The following is an 8,894-nucleotide window of genomic DNA, read 5'->3' on the forward strand; positions in this document are numbered from 1 at the left end:
TTTTCCTTTGTATTTTAGGGAAGGGTCTACAGGGTGTTCAGGGTCTTGCTACTAGATTGGAGTCGCAGTGATCTGCCTGTTTACAGCCTCCCAAGAGCTGGGATTACAGGCATGCTCCACTATGCCCAGTCTCAATTGGCATCTCAGTGCACCCGGGGGAAGGGTCGGAACAACAGGCCTGGGGATAGAACCCCTGGCCCCTGTACCTGCTTGCAGGCACTTTAATCCACTTAACTATTTGGCCAGCCCTTAAAGCTAAGGAATTCAAAGCAATGATTTTCTAAATAGCTCACCCATTTTCCCATAATCTTCAGCCTCTGCTCCTCAAAAGCACATCCTCTCAGAAGACTTTCAGGATTCCCCATTTGGAGGGGAGCTCCCCCACCCTCCTCCTCCTCCTCCTCCTCCTCCCCTTCTCCTCTCCCTCCTTTCCCATGGCTTTTCTTTCTTTCTCACGTTATAATTACCTATGCACATCTCTTCTATTGTACTACACTGCATACTCCTGAGAGCTGGAGCTGACTCTGATTCATTTTTGATTCCCCGAAGTCCTCTGGTTACATTTGTGGAAACAGTGCAGGAGATGGCAGCGCTAGGCCCTGCCCACACCCAGCCAAGCCCCTGCTCCCTTTCACAGCCAGGATGGGTCGCCTGCCTTGTGCATCTGGGGGATTTGGTGGGGGCCAAGAATCCAAGGCAGCTCTTATGTGAGCAACAAGGCTGGTATTTATAGAACAATGTCACACACTTCAGGCTAAGCAAATACAAAAGTGACAGAGATGTCAGTCAGGCGCTGGGTGACAGAGGATTCTCTGGGTATTCAGGACCTTCATAGCTGTTAGCATCAAGAATGTCTGTGCCACTCCCCGGACCAACAGGGATCCCAAGATAGAGTTTTTCGCTGTTAGTCAACTATAATCACAGAGATTGTGAAACTCTGCATGACTCAGGAGAGGCTGTACTGGTGGAGGCAAATACATACTAGTTTCTGGACAAACTCATTGTGCCCTCAGCTAACCTAAGACGGGGCTTGAATTTAAAACATACTGTTTTTATCATGCTAAATTTGCTTCAATATAGATATAGTGATGATTAAGTCTTTTCTAAAATCAGCCCATTGCGGTCGTGCTCAAGTTCTAAGCTAGAGAGAACTACTTAGTCACCACAGCGTGTCTCCTGGCGGGCACAGCATGTAGAGGGAGCAGAGCAAGGGCCTTCCCGGTGGATGGCGGGCTGGGAATTCCTGTGGGGTGAAAGGTGTATTGAGAAGAACTAAGTAGGAAGCCCCTTGGGAGCCATGAGTGGGTGGTTTTGGTTTTTCTTATTAACAGCAGTTTGAGGGGAAAACAAGTAAGAGCAGCTACAGTGGAGTAGGGAGAGGCTGACCACACTAGACTTAGAGATGAAGTTGCTAATTCATTGGATTTACACATAACGAACCATTTGAACTTTCTCTATCCTTGCCTCATCTCTTCTCATATCGCCCTGTATCCTTCAAAGAAATAAGTAGTGGACAAACTTCTATGACTTGAATCCCAGAAGACAAAGAGGATAGAGGCTTTATAGGAACTTAGATAGTTATATTCCTCAATAATCAATTCTGGGACCATGGATATAGTTCAGCAGCTTAAGCACCTGCCTTGGAAGTGCAAGGTCCTGAGTTCGATGCCCAGTACTTCAAAAAGGAAAAAAAAAAAAAAGAAAAAGGAAGCCTGACTTTGGGTGGGCCAAATAGCTCAGAAGATTAAAGTGCCTGCAAGCAGGTGCAGGGGCCTGGGGTCCCATCCCTAAGCCTGCCATGCTGCCCCGTCCCCGGGGGAATGCTGAGAGGGCAATTGAGACTGGGCTTGGTGGTGCCCGCCTGTAATCCCAGCTCTTGGGAGGCTGTAAACAGGCGGATCACTATGAGTCCAATCTAGTAGTGAGACCCTGAACACCCTGTAGACCCTTCCCTAAAAATTAAAAAAAAAATCAATTCTGTGGTTGTGAAATTTCTTATAACTATGGGTTGAGCTATTATATTTAAATACTTTAAAAAGTGTTTTAGTCATAACCCCTCAAGATTCATAAATAATGAGCTCCTGAAATCAAGAAAAAAACTGTATATTAAAGACATGTTAAATTCCATTAAAAATGTACTAAATGCCTAGTATCTCAACCATAATGAAAAGCCCAGCAAATGCAGCCTGCATGGGAGAAAGTCACCAAACAGCTTGAGACCTTCAATAATAGATGCAGAGTTAAGAAAATGTCAACACTGATAATAGACTGCGCAGGGTGACTCAAACACCGTCTCTGCTCTACTGATCATTTCTGGTATTCATTGGGCTTACAAAAGCAAATAGCTCACATTTCTTCCTCTGTAGAGACCAACCAACATTCTGGTATTATGTAACGAGGTGGTCCTTGAACAGGAAAACGACAACTCAGCTTGGTAGGAATTTTTATTCCTGGAATTTCTGTCCTCTGAGAATATCACAAATATTCACTTGCTGTTCCCTAACCATTTTGCTGAAGCATCTTTCAGAAAGGAAGAATTTGAGCAGGAGGGTAATTTTTATAGGTTATGTGCAGGAGTGGGAGGCTTTTACTGTGCACCAGGGTTTATCCAGAAAAAGCAACACACAACTAAAGACTTAGAGGGAGGCTGTGCTGAGCACCGGATGCACGCAGGATCTCAAGGTGGAGAGCACAGAGCCTCTCAGTATCTGAAAATAAGGCTCACTTAGCCAATGAAAGAGGAAGATAAACAGGCACCCCAAATGCCCTTAGACTCTGGGGTGTAGTCTTTATTTCCAATTGTGTGTCTGTCATTACTACTCATAAGTGGTAAGAAAAAGCCTAAGGGAGGGATGTTAAGTAGTGCCTGCGATCTGGGTTTCAGAGAGCCTTTCTCCTCGGTAGAAAGTCCACTCGTGCTTGTAAAAGAAGCAGAGTCACAGGGGAGGTGACCTCTGGAGTCTCTTCTTACTGCTCATTTTCTTATGATGGTAGATATTTTCCCAAGGTTACACTGGTATCAAAACAGAACACTCAGAAAAACCTTGTGACACAGTAGAACCAATAAAGGCTCAAAGAATTCTTGCTGATGAAGAAAACAAATGTTCCCGAACAGCACTTCCTGATTATATATCAATAATGCGGACCAGTGCTGATCTATCTTAGGAGGCATAGACATCCATTTGGAAACTTTCATATGTTTAATTCTTTAAATAAATGCCAAAGATGTTCACTTCAGAAATAAAATTAAAAACCAATTTCAAATCAGGAAAGATACAAACATTCAAAAAACTCAACTGTCTTTTTACTCACTTTCCTGCTCACCAAGAACATTTGCTAGCTGCAAAGCCGCCTTTTATTTTCTAAAATTTTGTCTTCCTGAATTATTTTCCATTAATTTATGAGAGAACATTGGAAAAGGGGAGAGGGGAACACTTGGCTTTAAACCACCCTTCCAAGATTATAAAACAAAACGAGTCCAGGGATAATGTAAGAGAAGAAGTGTTTTGCAGAGGCTCCTTTTGTCCTAGGCCCAAATAGACGGTGGTATTAACAGAGCTAACGGGGAGCAGAGGCAGGATTAGATCACACTGAGAACAAGAAAATGGCTGTCTCTTCCACAGCTACCTTCCATCTTTCACAGAGAGATAGGCTCGTCTCAAGGCACCACTAAGGAGGGTGTCTGGGATTACAAGAAGGCAGCCTCCATTGGGCAGCCTGGGGAGGGCTCAACACAATCAAAGCTGATTATAGGGGACAGGGTAGATGGTAAGTGTTTAATGAATGTTGTCACTCACCCCCTCCTTCCTTCATCCTGACACAGCAAACAGTCACTACCATCCCTCAAAGGACATTCTGTGCGGCCTGGCCACAGAGCCCCCTGACTGCTGCCTGCCTTTCGCCTTGGTGGCTGGCTCTGCCCGCAGGCCCTGCAGTATGACTCAGCATTAAGAAAATCTGCTGCTGTGGATGCACACAGCTCTCAAACCTGCTTTGACTACCAGAAGCAGCTGAATGTAATGAGTCTCTGGGGACCCCGCTCCAATGGTGATGCTCAAAAGGAGCAGATGCTAGGGCACGGCTTCCAGTGAAATGCTACTGAAATGGCAAAGAGCGTGCTTTGGCATTGCAAGGGGCTCAGAGGCACCGAGAGGCTCCCTTGGGGTCCATCCGCTTAGGGCTATTCCCGGCCCAGCTTAGCCACTTGCGCGTATTGGGCTGTGATGATAATGATGCCAAAGGTAGCAAAGAACACTCACAAGACATCGTTTACAGAATGCTTGTTATTTGTTAAATGCTTGTATATGTTGCCTCACTTACCTCCCATAGCAACCCTGGCTGGTAGACAATAAAATCCTCATTCTATGAATGAGGAAATCTGGGGTCACAGAGCCAAAGTCAAGTTGTGATTAAGCAAGATTTGACCCCAGACTGGGGTGAAGCATCCAGGCTCCCAGCCACTTCAACACTACTGGTTTTAGAAAAGCTGCACTTTCTACACTAGTATTCTAAATCTAAGCATGGCCAAAAGGAATAAGAAACCTCAAATTGACCTCTGAGCTTTATATAGAGCAGCATTTACCCAGGCAAAGTCCCTGCAGCAAACGAGGAGCCAGGCTACCTTGCCTGCATCTGCAGCGGCTCCCAGAGGCGCTCCGGAACCTGACCCTGCAGTTTGCAGCATCCAAGCTGTCACTGGCTCCCAGCCTGGCCTTGCTGCTGGTGCTGTTGTTATGAAAGAGATTTCCAAACGGATAAAGCCTGGAGGTCCAGGGGAAAGCCTGCGCTTCTACAACAGAATGAATAACAGATAATCCTCAACTCTCATTTGATGATAGAATCAAAATTCTCTGCCACAGAATTAATCAGAGGTGCTCATGACTCTGGTTTTCTTTCTTCTGTTAATTTTCAAGTGAATGTTGTGGAGAAAAAAAAAAAAACTGCAAGCAAAAAGAAGTGGCAAAAATCTGGCAACTGCAAAGATGGGGAAATTGATCACTGGACACATGAGAACCAAGAAACATGTCATCTGAACAGAGGCAGCCAGGAGCTCAGCAATGGCTCAGAGAGCAGGCCCTGGCCATACTGCGACTCCAGGGCCCAGATGAGACACCAAGGCTGGTGTAAGGAGGAGGAGCCTGGGACCTGAGAGAAAAGCCATGTCCTGTGCTCTCCCTAGGGGAAAAAAAAAAGGCCCGCCGCAGAAAGAACCTTCTCCTTCTTTTCTCTTCTTCATCAGGGGAAGCCTACAGGAAAGAAACTACCTACAGAAGACCCCTCAGGGTCCCTAGTCCAGCAGTTTCTGTAGTCACAGGCATCCCTGGGCCAGGGTGATTGAACTCAAGCTGCAGCAATATTCACAGAGAAAAAAGTAAAATCTCAGGCCAGGCAGTGGCACCCCTGGCTGCTCAGTCTTCCTCCAGAAAGTATCTGTCAGTCCATCTTGGGGTGCTCTGGCAGGGAGCAGATGCTGCAGTGGGCCTTGTTCCAGCTGAACAATATCATATTACAGTCTTATGGATACTACGCAGTGACTTCTGCCCCTTGCCCTGCAGGACTCAGGCATCCCAACACAGATAAACTGGTGCATCAGCCCGGTTTTCCTCCATCTCCCTAATGACTGCTATGGTAGGAGAACTTACCACCCTTAGGGGAAGGTGAGGGAGAGGTAATTCCTGGTCCAAAAGGATTGAGGACCATAACAGACCAGCCTGGGATGGGAAGGCCAAGGAACTTGGTGCCTGACAGCCTGGTGCTGACCGCAGGCCATTCCCACACCTGGGAATGTTTTGGGACAGCACCCCTCTCTAAAATACTATATTAGACCCGGGCATGGTGGTGTACACCTGGAATCCCAACACTCAGGAAGCTGAGGCAAAAGGATCATAGCAAGTTTGAGGCCAGCCTGAGCTAGCTATAAAGTGAGCTCAAGGCCAGCCTGAACTACATAGTAAGACTGCTTCCAAAAGATAAAAAAAACAAAACCCAAAACAAAAAACATATACATTCAACCACTTCTGAATGTGCTTAGGCCTGAACAACTAAACTAGCATGTGAGAGGCACTACCATGCTGGGCCTCTTTGTCCCTGAAATCGCATCAGAAAGTGTTTTGTGACAAAGTAAGCTAAGACTCTCTGGGTACCTTGCTACTGTCATGACCACCAGTGCCTACTGAAAAGGACAACCCAAAAGAAGGTCCCATGATGAGGAGATGTGTCATCCCTATGTTTCAAAAATAGACTTATTTCTAACAGCTCCATCAGGCTGATCTGAAGTCACAGCAGCTGATAGGACCCTGGCTATGCTAGAAGCCTTATGAGGGAGAGACAGACAATAGGGCAAGCACATGAAAAATACCAAAGCCTAGCCTTCAGCCAGAACTGCCATCTTCCAGTAATTTGCCAAAATGACTAACACAAAGGGTAAGGGAGGGCGACCCAGTGTGTGTTCTCCAGGCCTTTTTAAAAACATAGGGTTGTTCCTTTGGCCACATACACGCGAATCTACAAAAAGGGTGACATTGCAGACATCAAGGGAATGGGTACTGTGTAAAAAGGAATGCCTCACAAATGTCACCATGGCAAAAAGGGAAGAGTCTGCAATGTTACCCAGCATCCTGTTGATGTTGTTGTAAATAAGCAAGTTAAGGGCAAGATACTTGCCAAGAGGATTAATGTGTGTATTGAGCATATTACACTCAAAAAGTAGGGATAGCTTCCTAAAACGTGTCAAGGAAAATGATCAGAAAAAGAAGGAAGCCAAAGAGAAAGGTACCTGGGTTCATCTGAAGTGCCAGCCTGCCCCTCCCAAAGAAGGACACTTTGTGAGGACCAATGGGAAGGAACCTGAGTTGTTGGAACTTAGTCCCTATTAATTCATGGCATAAACTGAGGATGTTGCTCTGCCTAATTGGCAGCTGAAGTGTTCTAGGTCCTACATAACAATAAAATCATCCTGTTATAAGGGTGGTTTTCTTAGTTGTACAGGTATGTGGTGCCTTCTTACCTCAGGAATATTTGCAGCAGATTTTCACTGTACCTAGTAATTGTGTCTAGTCTTTAATTTTCAGTGTTTTTCTTGCTGAAAGATAATGCTGAGGTATTGTGCAGGTGTATACCCAAATATTCAAATATTTATAAAATATTTAGATTGGCTTGAAGATCCTGTAAATCACCATGGGGAAAAGATGTATCAAAATAAATGGAAGTCACTTCAGAAACAAATGTAAGTCCATTTCAGTTAAATAAATTGTTTAAAGCACCTGGAAAAAATACCAAATTCTAGATATAAAGTATGATAAAAATACTCATAGAGCTATACAACAGGATGGTTAAGAGTGTTAAATTATGACATAATAGCCAGAGGATCTTGGGTAAGTTTCTTAACCTCTCTGAACCTCAGTTTCCTTCATATATATTGATGATAACAAAATCAATCATGCAGCATTACAGGACTTGGCAACACTGAAGCATCTACTTACTGTTATTAGTCAGATGTTATGCTAAGTGTTCGCCAAGCATTTCTTAATGAATCATCAAAATAGCTTCATGAGGTATGTTCTATTGTTAGAATTTCCATTTTTAAGATGAGGGTGAGCTTATAATCACATAGCTAGCATGCAACAGAACCAGGGCCAGAACCCAGGTTGGTCTGACTCAAAGGGGAAGAAAAAACTAAGGGAAAGACTAACAGTAACTGTTTCTGAGATGTCTAACTCTTCTATAGTTTGTGACACTCTGCTTTGGGTATAGCTGTTGTTTGTGTGATGTAACAGAAAACTGTAATGAAGCTAGCATCAGAAAGATATGCTGTTGGGAAAGACTCTCAGCTTATCCCAGACCTGACTCAAGGCTGCACACTAGTGGAATGCTGAATTTGAAGGGCTCTGGGAGCTCAGAACTCTGCACATTTCCTTCAACAAACATCCCTTCTGGAAGGGCCTTCTGACCACTCTCCCACCCGAGAAGACACTGCCAGGTCTGAGGAGCCTGATTCCCAGTCCTGACTAAGCACCATCCTGGGGGAAACAGCTGGCTCAAGAACACAGTGAAGTCCTCTTGATCAAATGAACTTTAATTTGCTGCAATTTTATAGGAAACTCCATACTTCTCTGCAGTGTTGCTATGGATCCAAACAATGAGGGCATGGGTAGCTCTAAAAAGGGCAAAATCTGCTATGCTGAAAACCTATTGAAAGCTCACAGACAAAATATTGAACAAAAGAAACCAGACACGAAGAAGTATGCACTTGGCGATTCCATTTAGAATAAGGACCAAAAAGAAGCAAAACTGTTATGCTATGTAGGAATGCATTTTGAGATGGTAAGAATCTAAAGAAACAAAAGGAATTAACTCCATGGAAATCAGGAAAGTGACTACTTTCTAGAGGTTGAATTCCACTGGAATAGGATCTCCTGGGATACTGGCAATGTTTTAAATCCTTGACCAGAGTGTAAATGACACCGAGTTCCCTTTATTATAATGCATCTGATTCTGTAGGGTTCTTCTTATATAACTTATGCATGTACTTGTCTCTGTGTTATATTTCACAATGTAAGTAGCTCTGTTTTGTTCTGTTTCACAACTGAAATCTGTAGTAATGCCACCCAAGAAGACTGAATTTCAACAAGCGCCCGAAGAATGCTACTGCTGCTGCATTTTGAGTGGCACAGATTTAGTCTGTTCCCAAAGTTTTGGTCATCCTTAAAAAGTTACCTAAGGAGAGAGTTCAGGCCCAGCGAATGAGTGAGATGACCCGGGGCCGCGGGATCCTGAACAGACCCAGAGTGCAGGCCTGGTGGAGAGTGAGTGAGATGACCGGGGCCGCCGGGTCCTGAACAGACCCAGAGCGCAGGCCTGGCGAGTGAGTGAGACAACCGAGGGCCAGGGATCCT

The 8,894-nt window shown here is 44.7% G+C and overlaps 1 long non-coding RNA gene across 1 annotated transcript in view; it reads right to left on the bottom strand.

The window, feature by feature from the left end:
- The window catches only part of LOC111817076, a 25,443-nt gene extending 24,776 nt beyond the window's left edge, over positions 1 to 667 (bottom strand). The window contains exon 1 of the long non-coding RNA XR_002821341.1: positions 468 to 667. This is a non-coding gene — a long non-coding RNA (uncharacterized LOC111817076). The remainder of the gene's footprint in view (positions 1 to 467) is intronic.
- Between the last annotated feature and the right edge of the window lie 8,227 nt (positions 668 to 8,894).

Source organism: Octodon degus, unplaced genomic scaffold (genome assembly GCF_000260255.1).
Source record: "Octodon degus isolate 3935 unplaced genomic scaffold, OctDeg1.0 scaffold00048, whole genome shotgun sequence".
Classification (NCBI taxonomy): Eukaryota; Metazoa; Chordata; class Mammalia; order Rodentia; family Octodontidae; genus Octodon; species Octodon degus.